General features: G+C 40.4%; 1 protein-coding gene across 2 annotated transcripts in view; it reads left to right on the forward strand.

The window, feature by feature from the left end:
- Positions 1–1,123: 1,123 nt before the first annotated feature.
- The window catches only part of siah1 (siah E3 ubiquitin protein ligase 1), a 58,082-nt gene continuing 40,483 nt past the window's right edge, over positions 1,124–18,722 (forward strand). For both annotated transcript variants that reach the window (XM_034085889.2, XM_034085890.2), the window contains exon 1: positions 1,124–1,295. The gene's annotated coding sequence lies outside the window, so the exon portion shown is untranslated. The remainder of the gene's footprint in view (positions 1,296–18,722) is intronic.

The following is an 18,722-nucleotide window of genomic DNA, read 5'->3' on the forward strand; positions in this document are numbered from 1 at the left end:
CCAATAAATTAAACGGCCACTTTATTTGGTACACCTTGCTAGTACCACGTTGGACCCCCTTTTGCCTTCAGAACTGCCTTAATTATTCGTGGTATAGACTCAATAAGGTGCTGGAAGCATTCCTCAGAGATTTTGCTCCATTGACATGATAGCAATAACCAATGTTCATGCTAGTACTAATAGGGATCCTAATACAGAATAATAAAGAATAATAGTATCACGTTGGAGATGATTTAAGCTTTGTGACATGTTGTGTTATCCTGTTGGAAGTAGCCATCAGTAGTTTGGTACACTGTGGTCATAAAGGGATAAACATGGTTAGCAACAATACTCAGATAGGCTGTGGCGTTTAAATGAGGCTCAATTGGTACTAAGGGGCCTAAAGTATGCCAAGAAAATATCCCCAAACATCATATCACCAGCCTGAACCGTTGATACAAGGCAGGATGGATCCATGCTTTCATGTTTTACGCCTACCGTCTGAATTTCACAGCAGCAATCTTGACTGATCAGACCAGGAATTTTTTTTCCAATCTTCTATTGTCCAATTTTGGTGAGCCAGTGCAAATTGTAGCCTCAGTTTCCTGTTCCTAGTTTACAGGAGTGGCACCCGCTGTGGTGACGTGTTGTGCGTTTATGGTCTTCTGAATACTATTCTGAAAGGTTATAACTAGTGGTTATTTGAGTTACTGTTGTCTTCTATCATCGATAACCAGTCTGGCCATTGTCCTCTGACCTCTGGCATCAACAAGGCATTTTTGCCCAGAGAACTGCCGCTCATTGGATATTTTCCCATTTTTGGACCATTCTCTGTAAACCCTAGAGATGGTTGTGCGTGAAAATTCCAGCAGATCAGCAGTTTCTGAAATACTCAGACCAGCCCGTCTGGCACCAAGAACAAATGCCACGTTCAAAGTCATTTAAACCACCTTTCTACCCCTTTCTGATGCTCTGTTTGAATGTTTGAATTTGATGTCTAAATGCCTGAATGTATTGAGTTGTTTCCATGTGAGTTGCTGATAATATATTTGCGTTAACGAGCAGTTGAACAGGTGTACCCAATAAAGTGGCCAGTGACTGTATGATTCGTGCAGAGCGCGCTCCCGCGATAAACTTCAACAACTGTGCGCGCTCTGGCGGCTGGTACTTAACGCCTGGCGTCTCGTCTCTGCTACAGGAGCGAATGTGTACACCGAGCTAACGAATGAAATACGATAAAGAGGGACCCTGGGTCTATCTCCTCGCCATACAGTCACCTATTTATCTGCAGTGAACTGAAGGATATTTCGTCCGAGGTAAGCGGGTGTGCCGTGGTGAGGGAAACATCGGGTTTTCGAGAGTAGTATCTGTTGGGGGAAAACAACAGCCCTGCCGTAGCAGACGTTAGCTTCCTTCATTAGCGCGCTGCTAGTGTTGGCTAGCTGTGCTTGGCAAAAAGATGGTTAGCCGTGTGGCTAGCTTGTTTTTGTCATGGCGTTAAAAACGTACATTTGTCCGTTGTATGCAGTGGATTTGTATGCCTGGCAAGCAAATGTGGTTGTCAACACCCACTGAGCTGTGCAGGAAAAACGTTAAGGTATCGCTTTCATAGCTTGTCCACATACCTGCTAAGCTAACAAGTCACCGATTCAGCTAGCTTGTATGCTATGGGGTACTGCTTTACGGCAAGACAAGGCCTTGTATGTCTGTAACAGTTGATGCCAGCTAGGCTATGCCGTTGTCTGCCTTGCCAGACAAGGCCTTTTTGGTTTCAAAGCAGGTTAGTTGAGGTCAACAGAAACTCAACATGGCTTTGTTTTGTGTAGCAACGTTACTGACATAACCTGGTTTAGTGACTGCTGTAGAGGAAGTGATGACTAGTGTTTACTCTCAGTAACGACTACGGCTGCTGTCAGAGATCCACTATGTCTGTGACCTGGCCCAAAGGGGAGGACGAGTGAATGTCAGTTTGTAGTTGTTCTTGTTCCTTAGATTGATCTGCTTTTATACATGTTCCCACTGTGCCCATTGCAAGTGCAGCAGGTCTAAATTTTGTTGTTAGCGTGGACACCTGTAGATGTGTTATGAACTATTCTGTCAGAAACTAAACTGTATCTCAGTATGACCTTATGTTTAACTTACAAGTCAAGTAAGGGAGTGTAATTAATGATCCCTTTTTGTTTGTTGTCGTTTTGGCTAACCTGCTGAGGTTAAGGTTGAATGGATGTATGCTGGAAATTACATTTTCACAGTTTGGTATATAGAAGTAAAATACATTTCCAATGCTATCAAACGTTTTACACAGTCTAGTACTCTTGCAAAAAGACGTTTGCATGCAATGCAATACTTTAATGTGAGAAAGTAGTCATGGCACATGCTGGTAGATAGATGGAGCACATTGGTACTGTTTTAATTGCAAGAGAGATACACTATTTGATATTCATTGGCGCAGGTAGGCTTCTAAGCAAGAACAACTATTTTAGTTTAGGTGTACTTGCACATGATAATCATTACTTTTTAAATGGTGAGAATCCAAAGCAAACGTAAACTGACTGAAAAGGTGTAGACTGAAGCCTTATCCACAATATAGTGTGTCTACATCACATTAATGAGAAATACTCAACACTTAGTTCATAGCACATTATACACAAGCAGTGGTACTTTCAGCTAACCAATTTCCTGTTGAAGACATTACTTCAAATACTGTTGAATCATTACATATATGACTATCTAGTTAAGCGTTTCAAGAAAAGGCTTGATGTCATTCCTTTGTTGATGGTTGCATTGAAACTATTAATTGCAACACATATTTACTTATTTAAGTTAACTTTATGGGGAAAGGAAGATTGTTAGCCAATGCAAAACAAAAATATAACAAATATTGAAAGAAATGCTGTATGTAATTTTTAAAAATATGTGAACATTAAGCCTGGGTTTGACTCTGTTTGATTCAACAGTGAGGATTAGCGACCATCAGTCTGCTCAGCAGCAGGGTGTCCCGTCCTTTGGATGAGTTACACCAAATATAGATTCAGTTTTCATCCATTTAAGCTCAAGGCTGGCCTGGGAGCTGGATGGCATTGATGTGGAGAGGGATGGTCCCATTTGTTCCAACACATCTGTCCACAGCTTGTAAGGATTTGTATATCCATTTGACTATATCTGGCGCTGCAAGGTGGTATTTTCAATTTCTTACATTTATCCCAGTGGAGAAATCATCCCTGATTGAGTGTGTTATTCTCTGGATCTACATTGCAACTGCAATTAAGAGTATTCAGGATCCAGAAACATTTACACCCAAGAACCAGATGGAATTGTGGGAATACATCCAGGTAAAAGCCTTATCCCCAGACCCAAATGAAAACCTGCCTAAAGATTGACAACAAAATACTAGTGAAACTTTTCCGATTGAATATCTTGTAGACCCTTACACCATTTGTTTCATTATTATGACCCGCCAGGCCTCTGCTTAGGTTCAAGTCGGTGTGAATCAATCAGTTTGCTATTGCAGTCTTGATATAAGGTCTAATTATTTCAAAAGACCTGCATACACTCCTGAGGAAAAAATAATAGATTCTTGTTTTTTGCTGAGAATGCTCGTGTTGTGTGTTGGATGTCTTTAATGCAGCAGGCGAGATGAACTTGTTCTGACCCGAGGGTATCCCGTGGCTTTTAGAGAGGCTTAGTTGTTTGGTAATGTAACCACTGGGGAGGTTTTCATATGGATGATGTTGACGGATGCCAAGATGACAGGGATTGATGTCATGATAGGAAAGACGCATCCTGACCAAATCCCTATACTATACTGTCAAAGTAGGGCTACAAATCACAAGTTCAGCCCTGCAATCAATATTAGACGAGATCATATGCACATATAAGATAAATCTGTATTAATCCTCACAGGGGAATTCAGGTGTCATAGCAGAAACATCAAAGGATAGGGCAGGAAAGAGTACACACATTCATAATAAGAAATGGAGGAATGTAACGGTATAAATGAAATTAACAACATCACAGTTAAGCACATTTATTCAGATGTAAATAATTATCAATATAATATATTAGGGATCGACCGATATGGCTTTTTCAAGGCCGATACCGATTATTAGTAATCAAGGAGACCGATAACCGATATTTGGAACCGATATACATTTGCAGTAAAATCAGAAAATCTTGGTGTCAAAATGTAGAATAACACAAACTCCAACACAACTTCTTTGAAATGCATTTAAGCATATGTTTAATGAACTTTTAAACATCTTACAACTGGTTTCCTATCTGTGCCCTTTTCTTTAGTGCAGCCATCTGCTATGAGTTAGAGAGAGACAAGAAGTGGGGCTGCAGGCTGACATGCTTAACTAACAATAATGCTTAATTTATTATATCAAACCAATGCCTGTCTGTCTAGCATAACATCCCAATAAGCTGCTAGCAACTGCAAAACACTAGTGCTAGCTAATGTTTTGCAAACTATTAAAAGTGAGGCTATTACAGTAGACCTAACGTTAGACTAGTAGCCTCACTTCTAATATTTTGCTAAACATTTGCTAAATACATCTTGATTAGCTAATGAGCTTCACATATCAACCTGAAAAACTGCGAGGCTTCACTCGCAGCCCCCCCTCCGCAGTCCGCACCACAGTTCCGCTGTGAGACGCTGCACGCTGACTGACTTCCCGCGTCCCTGTGTAACTGGGAAGCTGATAGAATTGGATCAATAGATCGTGCTGTTTTTGCAACTTCAGCATAGGGGATTGGGATGTTTATTGAACTTCGGCTTTCAACTGATTTACCTTCAAAACACATGTATGGCTCTGCCGCTCAGCGCTGCTGCTTGCCTCTGTCTGTGTCTGCGTTCTTCGCACCTGCCTGTAATCTGAGAAGATCCCGCCTCTATGGCTGGCTCCCGCCCGGAAAATCTTCAGTGTTGATTGACACTTCAGTAATAGCCTATCAGATAGCGCTGTGGGCGGGACATTGCTCGTGTACAGAGAGTGGTGACTGCAGACAGAGAAACGGCCGCATCAGAGCCAAAGTGTTATCGGCAATTTTATAAAAAAAGGCCGATACCGATAATCGGTCAAATGATGAATATCGGCCCCGATTATCGGCCCCGATAATCGGCCTGGCCGATAATCGGTCGACCCCTATAATATATATATATATATATATATATATATATAAAAAAAAAAAATAATGTCTATGTGCAAGGCTCCGTGTCCAGTAGGTTCAGTACATAGGATGCATTTACACTAGGGGTGTAACGGTATACGTACCGAAATTATTCGGTACGGGCCCTTCGGTTCGGTACACGTGTGTACCGAACGAATATAACGTTAAACGTAAAAAATTGAGAACGTGAACAACTTCTTGGAAGTAATCTCAGGTGCTGTGTCTCAGCATTCAGTCATTTGCTCACATTGGGTTCAACGCATCATAGAGCGGGCAAGTCATTTCATTGGACGAGAGGCATACCATGAAAGCTGGTCAGAGGGATGCGTTCAAATTTAGTCAGTAATTTGAGAAACTGTCGAAATGGTGAACGCAGATAAAGTTGAGCTTGAAAATCCTCCAGCATCATTGAAGTATCCGGTTTGAATAATACTTTGACTGTTGAATTGCAAAACTGTTCACATCTAGCAATATATGCCAATCCCTTTGTGTTTCTTGTTATATTGTAAATCCTACACAACATGTTACACATTTCTCCCTCATGCTACCTCTTTTTAAATCTGCACAGCTCTACACTTGAATAACAACCCTGTCTCCTAAAAATTACGTTCCCACAGAACTAAACTGCATTCTCAATTACGTTTAGCAAGAAACGTATTTTCTCCCACGTTACGTTCGTTATGAACGTATCTAAAATACGTTTATTTTCTACATATCTTCTATAAACATATTTTCTCCCACGTTACGTTTGTTATGAACGTATCTTAAATACGTTTATTTTCTACATATCTTTGCTATTTATTGTCTTGCTTATAATAATGATAATAGTCATTTATAAATATAATTTTGGAGCACACATTTGAAATCAGTAGGCGAGGCTGTAATTTTGCCAGCTGTTACTCTCATGAGCGAGGCAGAAAATAATAGTTTTTAACATGCCAAAAAGCTGCTCTGTCGTTTATTGCACCTCAAACATTAAAACAAATCCAGTTACGTGTTTTTGTACTTCCTCTAAGAAGAAAGGACAGTAACAGAAGATCTCTGTGGCGCCAGATGTGGTGTTGTTAATGCGATATGATATCCGAAAAACATTTCAGTTTAGGATGGCCGAAGACACTACACTACCCATAATCCCCAGCTATCGTTTGGGACTACAGTCCCGTTGACAAACCCCGTGATTAATCTTCAAGCTCTGTGATTGGATGTTGGAGTGGCAGTGCGCCAAGGTTACGCTGAGCGTCAAGCTCTTTGAAATAGAACGAAACCACGGCAGACTATTCAAAACTGGACTCGAACGCCCCCCCAGAACTACACATGCTGGCTATTGTGTTTCGCAACATGTTCTCTATGGCACGTCTCTACTGGGAATTGTAGTTTTAAAAGACGTTTTCGTTTTTCCAAAAATTAGAAGTTGACAGTATTAAACTGTGTACAGCCCTGGAGGTTTAGGCGATAGGAAACACATTGGTGTGTACACATTTAAAACATGTAATTACTACATGGGTGAAAATCGCTTGTATCCATAATGGGCAGCATTAATATATATTCTACTCCACTACAATTCAGAGGTTAACCTGTTATTTTTACTCCACTACATTTACTTTAGTAACTCTGCAGATTCTGATTAATGATGTGAAATATAAACAACCTTTAAAGCAGACTTTAGTTACACCTGAGTAAAATTCAGGGAAAGGTGATTGTCAAGTGCCAACAATCAGGCGAGATATTTGATAGTTGGTGCTTGAGAAGACTAAACATTTATCTGCAGATCTCTATAAAGTAGCCTATATTAATTACTCGTTATTCTCTACTAATAATTAATTACAAGACATCTATCAATATGTGTGTACCTCCACCATTAAACTGTCAAATTCTGCACATTTATTATACTATCTACATACATAAGAGTATAATTAATGTGTATAATATCAGTTAAAATAAGTGCTTCAACATAGTTAACATGGCAGGAAAGCAATACATTAGACGTTAAGTACTTTCTCAGGCTTAATATTTATCTGTAGATAGATACCCCCAAAGCTTTTTTCTTATTTGAAAGAAGACCGTAACCTAAATTATTATTTAATGTTTAAATAGAGGTTAATTAGTTTGTCTGTTTTGTACATCCTCCTATTAATATCTTTGTACATCGTGCACTAAACTGTTTTATTGTAGAGATCACTTACAGTATCTTCTTGATTTTTTATATTCTATATTTCTATCACAGACCTTCTACTTTCCCCCTATGAAAGTATGTACTCTTAATATTTTTTTCATCAAATAACATTATTCAACAAAAATAACATTATTCAACAAAAATAACATTATTCAACAAAAATAATTCAATAACGTGTCTTAACCGCTAGGCGGTGCACACAAGGTACACACAGCATACTAATAATAACTTTGTATTAGGACACTTATGTATGTATAACATCTGAAGATGTGTAGTTTTATTCATGTTTTTACATAATTTTACAGGATATTGCTATACTATTTCTCATGCTTTACTTCTACACATTAATATCTGATTTGTAAAACATCACAGACAGAAAGGCATTTCCGTCATTTAATGGTAAGCTATTGAAATTGTGATTCCATAGATGTGTCTCCCATCACCCAAATTCCCTGACTATTCTCTCAACTCAGTATTTACATTGTGATATTCAAAGAAAATCAGTCCTTTTCTATCAGTTGTGCACCGTTATGGTGTAAATGTAACCTATCTACCAATTGGATCAAATATAAAAGACAGCCGAATTAGTGTTGATACTGCAAGGAGACGTATTTTGTGAAAAGAAATGCAAGGTGTTGTTTAATTGTTGATATATTTATGATTCACGTCACATATTCAGTTTTGGCGGCAGTTCTCTCGTTTGTCCAGAAGTCTTCTCATCAGGGCTCTATAAATAAAGAACTACAGCAGATGTGTAATATGTAATGCAGCCGAACTGTGTATTACAATGCCGTTATGTGATGACTTCCAAAGAGAAAAGCAAGAACACTCGGAATAAAGTATTTTTTTATATATTTTTTTCGGATATCATATCGCATTAACATCATATCCCAACATGCATTGTGGCTAAACATCCAATCAACAAGCTTCAAGCTGAGGATCTTGGGTAATCTGTTCAGTGGGTTTGTGTGTATCCTCAAAATGTCCCTTATAGGCCTACGTCTGTTTCCGGTGACTTTATTTACGGCTAAAAAGCCCAAGATTATAGAATTAAACGAATAAATAAAAACAAGGATAATAATTGTGTGTTATTGTTGGGTAAATAAGGAAAAAAAGATTTTCAAAAATACAGATTTCAGTATTTTGAGGCTCTAAGCCCCATTTCTTTTCCTCACAGACGGGAAAAAAAGTCAGACATTATACGATTTAAAATAAAAACATAAAACACTGGCATGTAATTTACGTTAGAATAAATAGAATGGTTTTGAATAATAGATGAGAGTAAAATGTACGCCACTTTACAGCCTCGCCCACTTTTGGGGAAACCAACGCTGTCATTTGAACGGCGATCAAGCCTGAAGCCACAGATCTTCTGTTACTGTCCTTTCTTCATAGTGGAAGTACAGAAACACGTAACTCTGGATTTTGTTTTAATGTTTGAGGTGCAATAAAAAACGCAGCAGCTTTTTGGCATGTTAAAAACTATTATTTTCTGCCTCGCTCATGAGAGTAACGGCTGGCGAAATTACAGCCTCGCCTACTGATTTCAAATGTGTGCTCTAAAATGATATTTATAAATGACTTATATCATTATTATAAGCAAGACAATAAATGGCAAAGATATGTAGAAAATAAACGTATTTAAGATACGTTCATAACAAACGTAACGTGGGAGAAAATATGCTTCAAGAAGATATGTAGAAAATAAACGTATTTGAGATACGTTCATAACAAACGTAACGTGGGAGAAAATACGTTTCTTGCTAAACGTAATTGAGAATGCAGTTTAGTTCTGTGGGAACGTAATTTTTAGGAGACAGGGTTGTTGAATAAAGTAGCACATATTGTACTGCACCTAGTCTCTCACCTAATTATATTTTGTGTAAATATTGTATTTATTTTTTATTGTACTATAGTCTTAAAATTGTTTTTAAAAATAGCTTTCATAATAGTACACATTTTTGCTACTTATTGTTCTTTCTAGTCTTTGTATGCACAATGTATACCTAAGCTAATTCTTCATATGAGTATACCTAATGAGTAATACAACTGATGTGATTAAATCACCTCGTCTGTATTCACATGCATTTGTTGGCTTGTTATAAAATTATTTCACATATCCTATGATGTGCGCACAATAGAGCAATTCTCACATGATTTTGTTGGTATTTGGCCTTTCTGTGAAACATGGAGTTCAAACCGTTTTCCAAGCTGTGTTGAAGTGTTTACCTCTGTGTGGCTGATTTAATTTACATTAGGAGTTTTGCTGGAAGGATGATGCAATCGCCAAGTGTGCAGACAGTTGAGGTTGCAGTAGAACTAATGGCACACTGAATGAACCCAGGGTGTTAACTAGGGATGCATCGGTCCGATATTAGGAATTATGACGTCATCCCGATAAACCCGATACCAGTATTAATATCCCCGATAATATACAATATATTTTTTGGGTAAAAAAAAAAGAAAAAAATACTGTGGATTGGGATGAGGGGCGCTTGTTTTTCACTCGGCTCCTCCCGTTTGGCCAGTACTGTGGTATTAGTGGTTTAGGAAGAGGGGAGTTCTTCACAAATCCAGCGCTCCCTAATACTTCGAACCTGATCAGTCACCTGAAACATCACCATCGCTACGATGGTGTGTTAAAAGCGTACGAAGACAATAATACAATACAAAGTGTGTGTGCGCGTTGGAGCTATGTGCAACTCAAGGCATATGCTCGAACCGGAGCTGCCTGGACGCTGCAATCATGTTGTGCACTATCCGTGCTAACTTTTCGTACAATGTCCCACTGTCTGGCTTCCTGCATAAAGTCAAGTGCTCGGCGCAGTTGTGGCGAAATGTCGCTCCTCTGTTTTCATTTAAACGGCTCCTTATATCCGTTAGCGCAGCTAGCTAGCACCAGATGCTAACAACAACAATGCACGTAAGGTCTCTCTCTCGCTCGCTCGACCACACATACACACACCCTCCCGGTCCTCCCGATGGCCAGTCGGTGCCTGCCGGTGAGCGTGGAAGTGTGGTCTGCCACAAGCGGGCGGCATCAGCGGGGCTGGCGGCAGCAGCGGGGCTGGCGGCATCAGCGGGCTGGCGGCAGCAGCGGGGCTGGCGGCAGCAGCGGGGCTGGCGGCAGCAGCGGGGCTGGCGGCAGCAGCGGGGCTGGCGGCAGCAGCTTGTAGATGGTATTTTAAACTCGATGCGCTCTGAAACTACGGGGCGGCCGAGGAAAAAAAATACACATGCGTTAATCGCGTTAAAATAATTAGTGGCGTAAATCTTTTTTTATTATCGGTCTTGAGAAGCAGGAAGTTATCGGTTTCAAAAACCCAATATCGTGCATCCCTAGTGTTAACAGTACTTGCCTTGGTGTCCTTTTATCTCAGTGCCATAGAGAAGAATTGAGGCTGGTTATGTGATGACTAACTAGCTGATTAACTTGGTGTATGCTTCAAATGTTCTTCATAACAGTGTTCATTTAAAGAGAAACGACAACAATGGGACTTGCTCATTTCTTCCCATGTACCTTGTTTTGAACATGGGTCCTTTAGCACAGGGCATCTCGATTTTGACTTGAATGGATATCATGATTTGTATTCTTCAGCATGCCAGGTTTTTCTATAAATGTTTTTTCCTCTTCTTGTTCTTTGCATTGAATCCTAAAGTGTGTGCATACTAGGGTTGCCAGAAACTGACCATGATCAAAATCGATTATTCGGCAGCCCTGGCGAATAATAATCGATTTGTAAGTTCGAAGTAGTTCCACGAGGAGGAACTCTTTTTACCTGCCGCTTTGTTCATCTTTAGTCGCACGAGAGAGGGAGAGGGGGGGCGGGGGTGGGGTCGGTGTGTAGCTGCTGCAGCAGCAGTCTGCTCTGCGCAGGCTTCCTCCAAGTTTACAGTAAAACAAACTGGTGGTGTGACCAATGGCCATTTACAATTATTAATACTATTACTATTATTAGCATATATATATTTATATATATATTTTGGTTGAAACTAAGCCAGAAAAAAAAAAAAAAAAACATAAATAATAACAAAAAAAATTTAAATAATAAAAAAAATATATATAAATAAAATCGATTTTTAAAAATAATATTCGATTATGGAGACTGTAACGAATATTCGAATAATCGCTGGCCTCCCTAGTGCATACTCAGTGTCACATAACCGAGGGGATTGTCTATACAGACCGCGTGTTATGTAAAATCTTTGTTCTAAGCCTTTTCATGATATCAAGGGGTTATCTCAATATTTAATTAGGTCTACGTGTAACCAGTGTTTCCCATACATTGATTCATTTGTGGCTGGCCACCACAATTAAATATCGTCCGCCACAAATAGACCTCTTTTTGTTGTTGTGGTCTAATAGATCGTGAGGTGGGCTGATGATCGGAAGGTTGCGAGTTCAAATCCCGCCTGGAACACCACCACTAGTATGCCCTTGAGTAAGGCACTTAGCCCTCAGTTACTCCAGGGAGAATGTCCCTGTAATTGGTCATTGTAAGTCACTTTGCAATGAGGCGTCTGCTAAATGCCTGAATTGTAAATTATATTTTTGGGAGAATAAACTCCACAGATCCTCAACTCCGGTGTGTCTCACTAATTAACAACGCAACACAGAGCAACAAGAACGTTGTCTACAGTCGCCATGAACTCGCATGTATTTATGTGATCCTAGATAACAACCTGTCCTTCACTGCAAACATCGCTGCTACAACCCGTTGCTGCAGATACACGCTCTACAACATCAGGAAGATACGTCCCCAGCTGACCCAGAAAGCGACCCAGCTTCTGGTCCAGACTTTCGTCACCTCACGCCTAGACTACTGCAACTCCCTCCTGGCTGGTCTACCTGCATGTGCCATCCGACCTCTGCAGCTCATCCAGAATGCAGCGGCTCGTCTGGTCTTCAACCTTCCTAAATTTTCCCACTCCGCTCCTCCGCTCCCTCCACTGGCTTCCGGTAACTGCTAGAATTCACTTCAAGACACTGGTACTTGCGTACCATGCTGCGAATGGATCTGGCCCTTCCTACATCCAGGACATGGTTAAACTGTACACCCCAGCGCGTGCTCTACGCTCTGCATCAGCCAAACGGCTCGCTGCACCCTCGCTGCGAGGGGGACCCAAGTTCCCATCAGCAAAAACACGTGGGTTTGCTATCCTGGCTCCAAGATGGTGGAATGAGCTCCCCATTGACATCAGGACAGCAGATAGCTTACACACCTTCCGGCGCAGACTGAAAACTCATCTCTTTCGACTCCACCTCGAGCGATAGAATTACTAACAAAGAACTGCTAACAGAGCACTTGTATACTAATAAAGGACTGGCTTATCTAAAGCCAGTTGAGTAGCACTTGAAATACTTGGCTCTATGAAACCTGATGTACTTTATGATTCTGTTTTCTTCAAGGTTGTGTCTTCCTAGTCGAATGTACTTATTGTAAATCGCTTTGGATAAAAGCGTCAGCTAAATGCAATGTAATGTATTTTCTTATTTGATGGGTGAATGCGTGGGCCACCCGAATAGGTTAAGGGGCCATTGGCTTTTCTTCCCGGGAAGAAAAGCCAATCAAATGATGTGGGAAACATGGGTAACTTATTGTTTTGTTGACGTTGAGTTTGGTAAATCAAATATAGAAAATATACTCTCATACCTCTGTGGGTAATGATTTTGATAATGTTTAAATACAAATGAGTAGATTTATAGATATGATGTAGAGCAGGGGTCTCCAACACGTCGATCGCGAGCTACCGGTAGCTCGCGGGCAGCTTTTCAGTAGCTCGCCGCTCGATTATCGATTATAGCGTAGTAACGTTGCTGCTTGATTTTCGGCCGCGGCCGGACAATAAAGTGTTTTTATTTTAGAATTGTTTCTGTCACACAAATATAAAATTGGTCGGTGACGCAGAAATCAAGTAGCAGATGTGACAGCGAGACAGCGACACCGCGACACCACACACGGACCAGTCTGCTTTATCCAGCAGCACCAGTCAAACCAGCGGCAGAATGACCCGCTCTGAATCAGTCCGCGTCGCTGCGGCTCAGACACACAGGGAGGGATTTGTGTTTTTTGAAAAACACTCGTTATCGTAATGTCAGGTTTTTGGTGGATTTAATCAAGTCTTGGATTGCAGAGTATGAATGTCCTCTTGCTATTTTCAGTTGATAAATACGCGTGTAAAGTTTGTGAAGGCAGGAGGAAAGCTTCCGCAATCACCGTCTCCTCTCCGTTCCTCCAAGCCCCGCCCCCCCCCTGAAAAATAACTACTAATAAGAGTGACAGGCTGATAGTGACCTGATAGAAACTTTATTATTCACTTAATCACTGATTGAGATGATGAAGCTAACTTAATCTCATACATTCATGGGATTCATGTAACAGTAAGACAGAGAATGTAAGTGTGCACCCACATGCACTATTTTTGTTTTATAATGCTGTTGTAAATACTCCTGTTGTCTGCTGTGTTCAGACTTAAGTCCTGTGTGTGATGCCTCATTCAAGACATTCAGTGTCCTTTTTTTAACAGAAGACCGTTGCTTGAAGCTGCAGCTAGACTGCAGAAGTATTAGTTTTTTGTTTTTGAGGATGGAAAAATGTCACACACAGATATAGGGAGGCTAGACCTATACAATTGATTAATCATGGTTTATAATTTCATGTCAACACGAAGAAGAAGAAAAGATGGCCGCACTGCAGTGTCAATCCTGTGGAGTTGGAGGTTATAAATCTCCAACATAATGTTCAGCTGAAGTCTCAGCAAAACTCTCAACATTTCTGGAGCCTTGTAGACTCAGAAAACTATAAGAACATTCACCAAGCAGCACTGAACATGTCTGCTTTATTTGGTTCTGTATACATCCCTTTGTGAAGCAGCTTTTTCTGCATGTCATGAAATCTAAATACAGAACAAGACCGACTGATGAACATGTAAATGACTCTATTAGAGTGCACCTGAGTGGGTCCAGCATACACCTCTATGGTAGACTCCATGCAGCGCCAGTTATCTCACTAACTGTAAAAAAGAGTGAATGCACTTATTTTACACGTGCCATAAGATGCTTGCAAGGTGGTGATTAAGGCAATGTATTTAATATGTGAGAAATTGTTGTTTTCTTGGACCTTGATGTGAAGTTAAGATTTTAGATAAGCTTTAGGTATTTCAATTTCACACAAAAGTAGCTTAATTCAACTGATGAGTGCTATGTGAATAAATGTAAGCGATGCGATGCAAGTAGCTCTTGGCCACTTTAATTTTTTCAAAGTAGCTCTCAGGTGGAGAAAGGTTGGAGACCCCTGATGTAGAGAAACAGAAGTAGTTGTAGTGGATTTAACCCACAGACGAACAAGGATTCGATGGGTAAAGAATATCTTAAAATGCAACTTTTTTGTATTGATGATTTAAGCAGCCGAGTTTAATCCCCATCCAAGCCATAGAAGAGCTCCAACTGTGAGTCATGTAACCTTGTCTGTGGGAAAGATGAATGAGAGTTCCAGAAACAGGGGTGCCCTGGGGCCACTTCACAACGCTATTGGTGCTCTCAGGCAAAAATGAATCTTTAAAGGAAGTGAGGGGGGGGGGCATGTAATGTGCATGTGTCTATGACCTAGCTCGTCAGCAGACATTTGGTTTTCGGCAGCACATGTCCAGCGAATAATTCTCATCTCTTCCTCATAAGTGACAGCTGTTCCTGCCAGCCTGATGGTGTGTGACAGACAGAGAGAAAGAGTGACTCATTGGCTCTGTAACATTGAGGTAATTCTAGATCTGTTACTAATGCCAAAGGGAGTCCCTGCTTGCTTAACTGCTCACCGTATTTCTCTCACGCATTATGCACATCTTTGTCTGCTTGTTTAAACAAACTGTGTTGTGTTTGTGGATCTGAATGTTGCCCCTGCCCTTGATATCCCAGCTCTGTGTGGCTTCTCCATGGTAACAAGCTGCTAAGCTTCGCTGTTACTCACTGGAAAACACACTGTGGAAAACTTGTGACTGCCAAGGCAAAAAAGAAGGTACAACATTACCCTCTAACTTGAGGATATGCTGTGTTTCATTCAGGGATGCATTTGGAGACAGTACTGGTTTATGCTCGACACATACAAAAAATACTACTCCAGCACTCATGGCTAACAAAATTTCCTTGGTTTGAATACATGGTGTGGTTCTCTGACTAAGTGCAAAAAGGGCTTCAGTCAAAAACAAGTCTGATCTTTTTAATGTATCTAATCTTTTCTTAGCTTAACACAAGAACACTTTCTAAACAAACTGTAAGACCCCATTGCAAATGCATTGCAACTACACCTAAGCCTAAACAAGCCTGAAGCCAAGAAAGCGTGGGCAACACTTTCCACTTCCCGATGCACTGTCTTCTGAGTGGTTTCCTCTGTAACCTTATCTAGCTCTGAACCAGACAGAGGGACTACCTCATTAAAAGTGAACAGGCTCCTAACTGTTGCATGCAAAACGTCCATTGTCTCTTTCACATGCGTATTAAACAGTAATATTAACAATCTAGTTATTTTAAGAAATTGGAGACCTGTGAAAATAACACATTTTCTTCATGCCTTGATGTGTTTATCTTACATCCAAATGTAACGGGGGCAAAGATTTTGAATGGACTTCACATTGTCCTCCCCCATTGACCTAACCCATGGGTCATTCTGTATGCTAATGCTACATTCACCTCAGTCAGCTGCAAGATGTACTCGGCACTGATGAACCAATGACATCTCATCAAGTGTGATAATGAGATCTTTCAAAGCATTGTTAAATGGTGCATGTTGGGCAGGTCATGTGATATTTCTCTAATTGCCATTGAAGACTTAATGTAATCTGAGCATGTACTAATTAACATACTACAGTAAAGGAACTGTTTCTGCTTCAGATCACATCAAATGAGTACAAACCAGACTTCTTTTGAGGGTAACGGCAGCAGTCATTTCATATGGAAATGTGGGCTCGACTTTTACAACATCCCTGCCAAGGCAACTTTTCTTTACATCTAGAACTCGCATATCTTGTTTTCTTCTGTATTTTCAGTTCAGTAAGGCTTTATTGGCATGACAAATGTCAAGCTTAAAATGTAAGTAATCTCTCCATCTCTTCCCGCTCCTACTCTTCTTTCTCTTTGTTAACCCCTGGCTGTAGGTGATGAACTGTTGCTTGGTCCAGATGGCTCATTGTATCTGCTGCCCTGCCCCTTTAATAACTGTGTGTGTGTGTGTGTGTGTGTGTGTGTGTGTGGTGATAATGTGAACAGATGTAGTATAACGATGGGGAAGAGAATACAGCAGAGGGGGAGCAGCAGTTCGCCTCCCGTCTTCTTTTAAAGCTGCACACGTCTAAAGAAGCTTTTACACTAGTAGTTTGTCCTAAATTAAAGAGGTATCTCATTCAGATTGGGTTCATCGAGTTTGAATGCATATCGCATTCCACAACAAAAATCTGGTTCCTCTGTAAGAAGACATGAACATAATAAGCTATTGTTTCCATTTTTGGGAATTAGATGAAAAGCATAGATATAGCAAAATAATATTTGACTAGTTGTTTGAGCGCCTTTGCACAGTAATTGAACAATTAGTTAATTCATTTAGTTATAGAACACACCATTGTTCATCAAGCCTAGTCTTGACATTGCACCAGATAGATTCATTTTACTTTAGAAATGTAGCCCACAACCTTTAGGGGGAACTCTCCTTTATTTCCCTAACATCACAATATACATCACAGAAAATAAACATTACAATAAAATAGGGATGCTCCGATCGGCGGCCGATACTCACTCTCTGCTGATCGGTCGGTGCTCTCTAAAAATGGCGATCGCGAGAGCCGATCATATGACTTAAAATACATGAGACTTTTCTCTGTGCGCGGCAAAACAAGCTCGCCAAAATGGCTTCACCAGTCTGGCAGTATTTTAAGGTACCCGAAAATGACAATAAAATAGCGGTATGCAACGTGTGTGTGAAGCAGAATCCTGCAGCTCCACTAGGGTTGGCCCGAAAACCATTTGTCGGGCTTCGGATATTCGGTAGTAATAAGCAGCGAACCGCTTCAACCCGTGTATTTCGGTTTATTCACGGCATTCATTTAGTTATTCTACAGTATTTTTTTATAGTTATTTGTTAATGTATGTAACCCAATTTGTGTTCTTTGAAATTGAAAAGGATATTGCATTGTTTGTTACTTTACAGTTGTATATGTCTTAAGTGTAATGTGGCTTCCTTTGCAATCATGTTGTGCACTATCCGTGCTGAGTGTGCTGACTTTTCGTACAATGTCCCACTGTCTGGCTTCCTGCATAAAGTCAAGTGCTCGGCGCAGTTGTGGCGAAATGTCGCTCCTCTGTTTTCATTTAAATAGCTCCTTATATCCGTTAGCGCAGCTAGCTAGCACCAGATGCTAACAACAACAATGCACGTAAGGTCTCTCTCTCGCTCGCTCGGGACACACATACACACACCTTCCCGGTCCTCCCGATGGCCAGTCGGTGCCTGCCGGTGAGCGTGGAAGTGTCAGCATCAGCTTGTAGATGGTATTTTAAACTCGATGCGCTCTGAAACTACTGGGCGGCCAAGGAAAAAAAATACACATGCGTTAATCGCGTTAAAATAATTAGTGGCGTAAATCTTTTTTTATTATCGGTCTTGAGAAGCAGGAAGTTATCGGTAGCGGTTTCAAAAACCCAATATCGTGCATCCCTAAAATAAACATTAAGGTGCAGCATTTCGATGAATTGAAATAATCTGTATTTGAACTTTACTGTACTAGTACTCACAAAACATAAACTATTAGTTTTGGGTTTTTAATTATTATTAAACTATGAATATTCACTAAAATAAATACAAAATATAATAAATTGAACATTAAGGTGCAGCATTTCGATTAACTGAAATAATCTGTATTTGAACTGTACTAGCACCTAAGCAGCCAGTTTGACATTACGACTTGCTTGTCATTGTATTTTCATGTTTTCTTAAAGAAAGATGAACTTGTCCACATTGCTCGCCGAAAGGGCAGATCTGCTGACACGAACAATGTCTCCTGCTGTGGAGAACACCCTCACGCTAGGGACAGAGGTAGCAGATACAGCCAGGTAGCGCTTTGCTAACATGGCAACATAAGGATATTTGGCGTTTGTAATAGCTTTGGCTTGGTCTGAACTTTTTGCGAGTGGTGGAGGCTTAAATGCTAGTGGGAGTTGGTTTTGCACTTCAGTCTTTTTTCAATCAATCAATCAATCAATCAATGTTTATTTATATAGCCCAATATCACAAATGTTACATTTGTCTCAGTGGTCTTCACAGTGTGTACAGAATATCAGTATGACAATACGACACCCTCTGTCCTAAGACCCTCACATCGTACAAGGAAAAACTTCCAAGAAAACCCAGTTTAA

The sequence above is a fragment of the Pseudochaenichthys georgianus genome, chromosome 6 (genome assembly GCF_902827115.2).
Source record: "Pseudochaenichthys georgianus chromosome 6, fPseGeo1.2, whole genome shotgun sequence".
Classification (NCBI taxonomy): Eukaryota; Metazoa; Chordata; class Actinopteri; order Perciformes; family Channichthyidae; genus Pseudochaenichthys; species Pseudochaenichthys georgianus.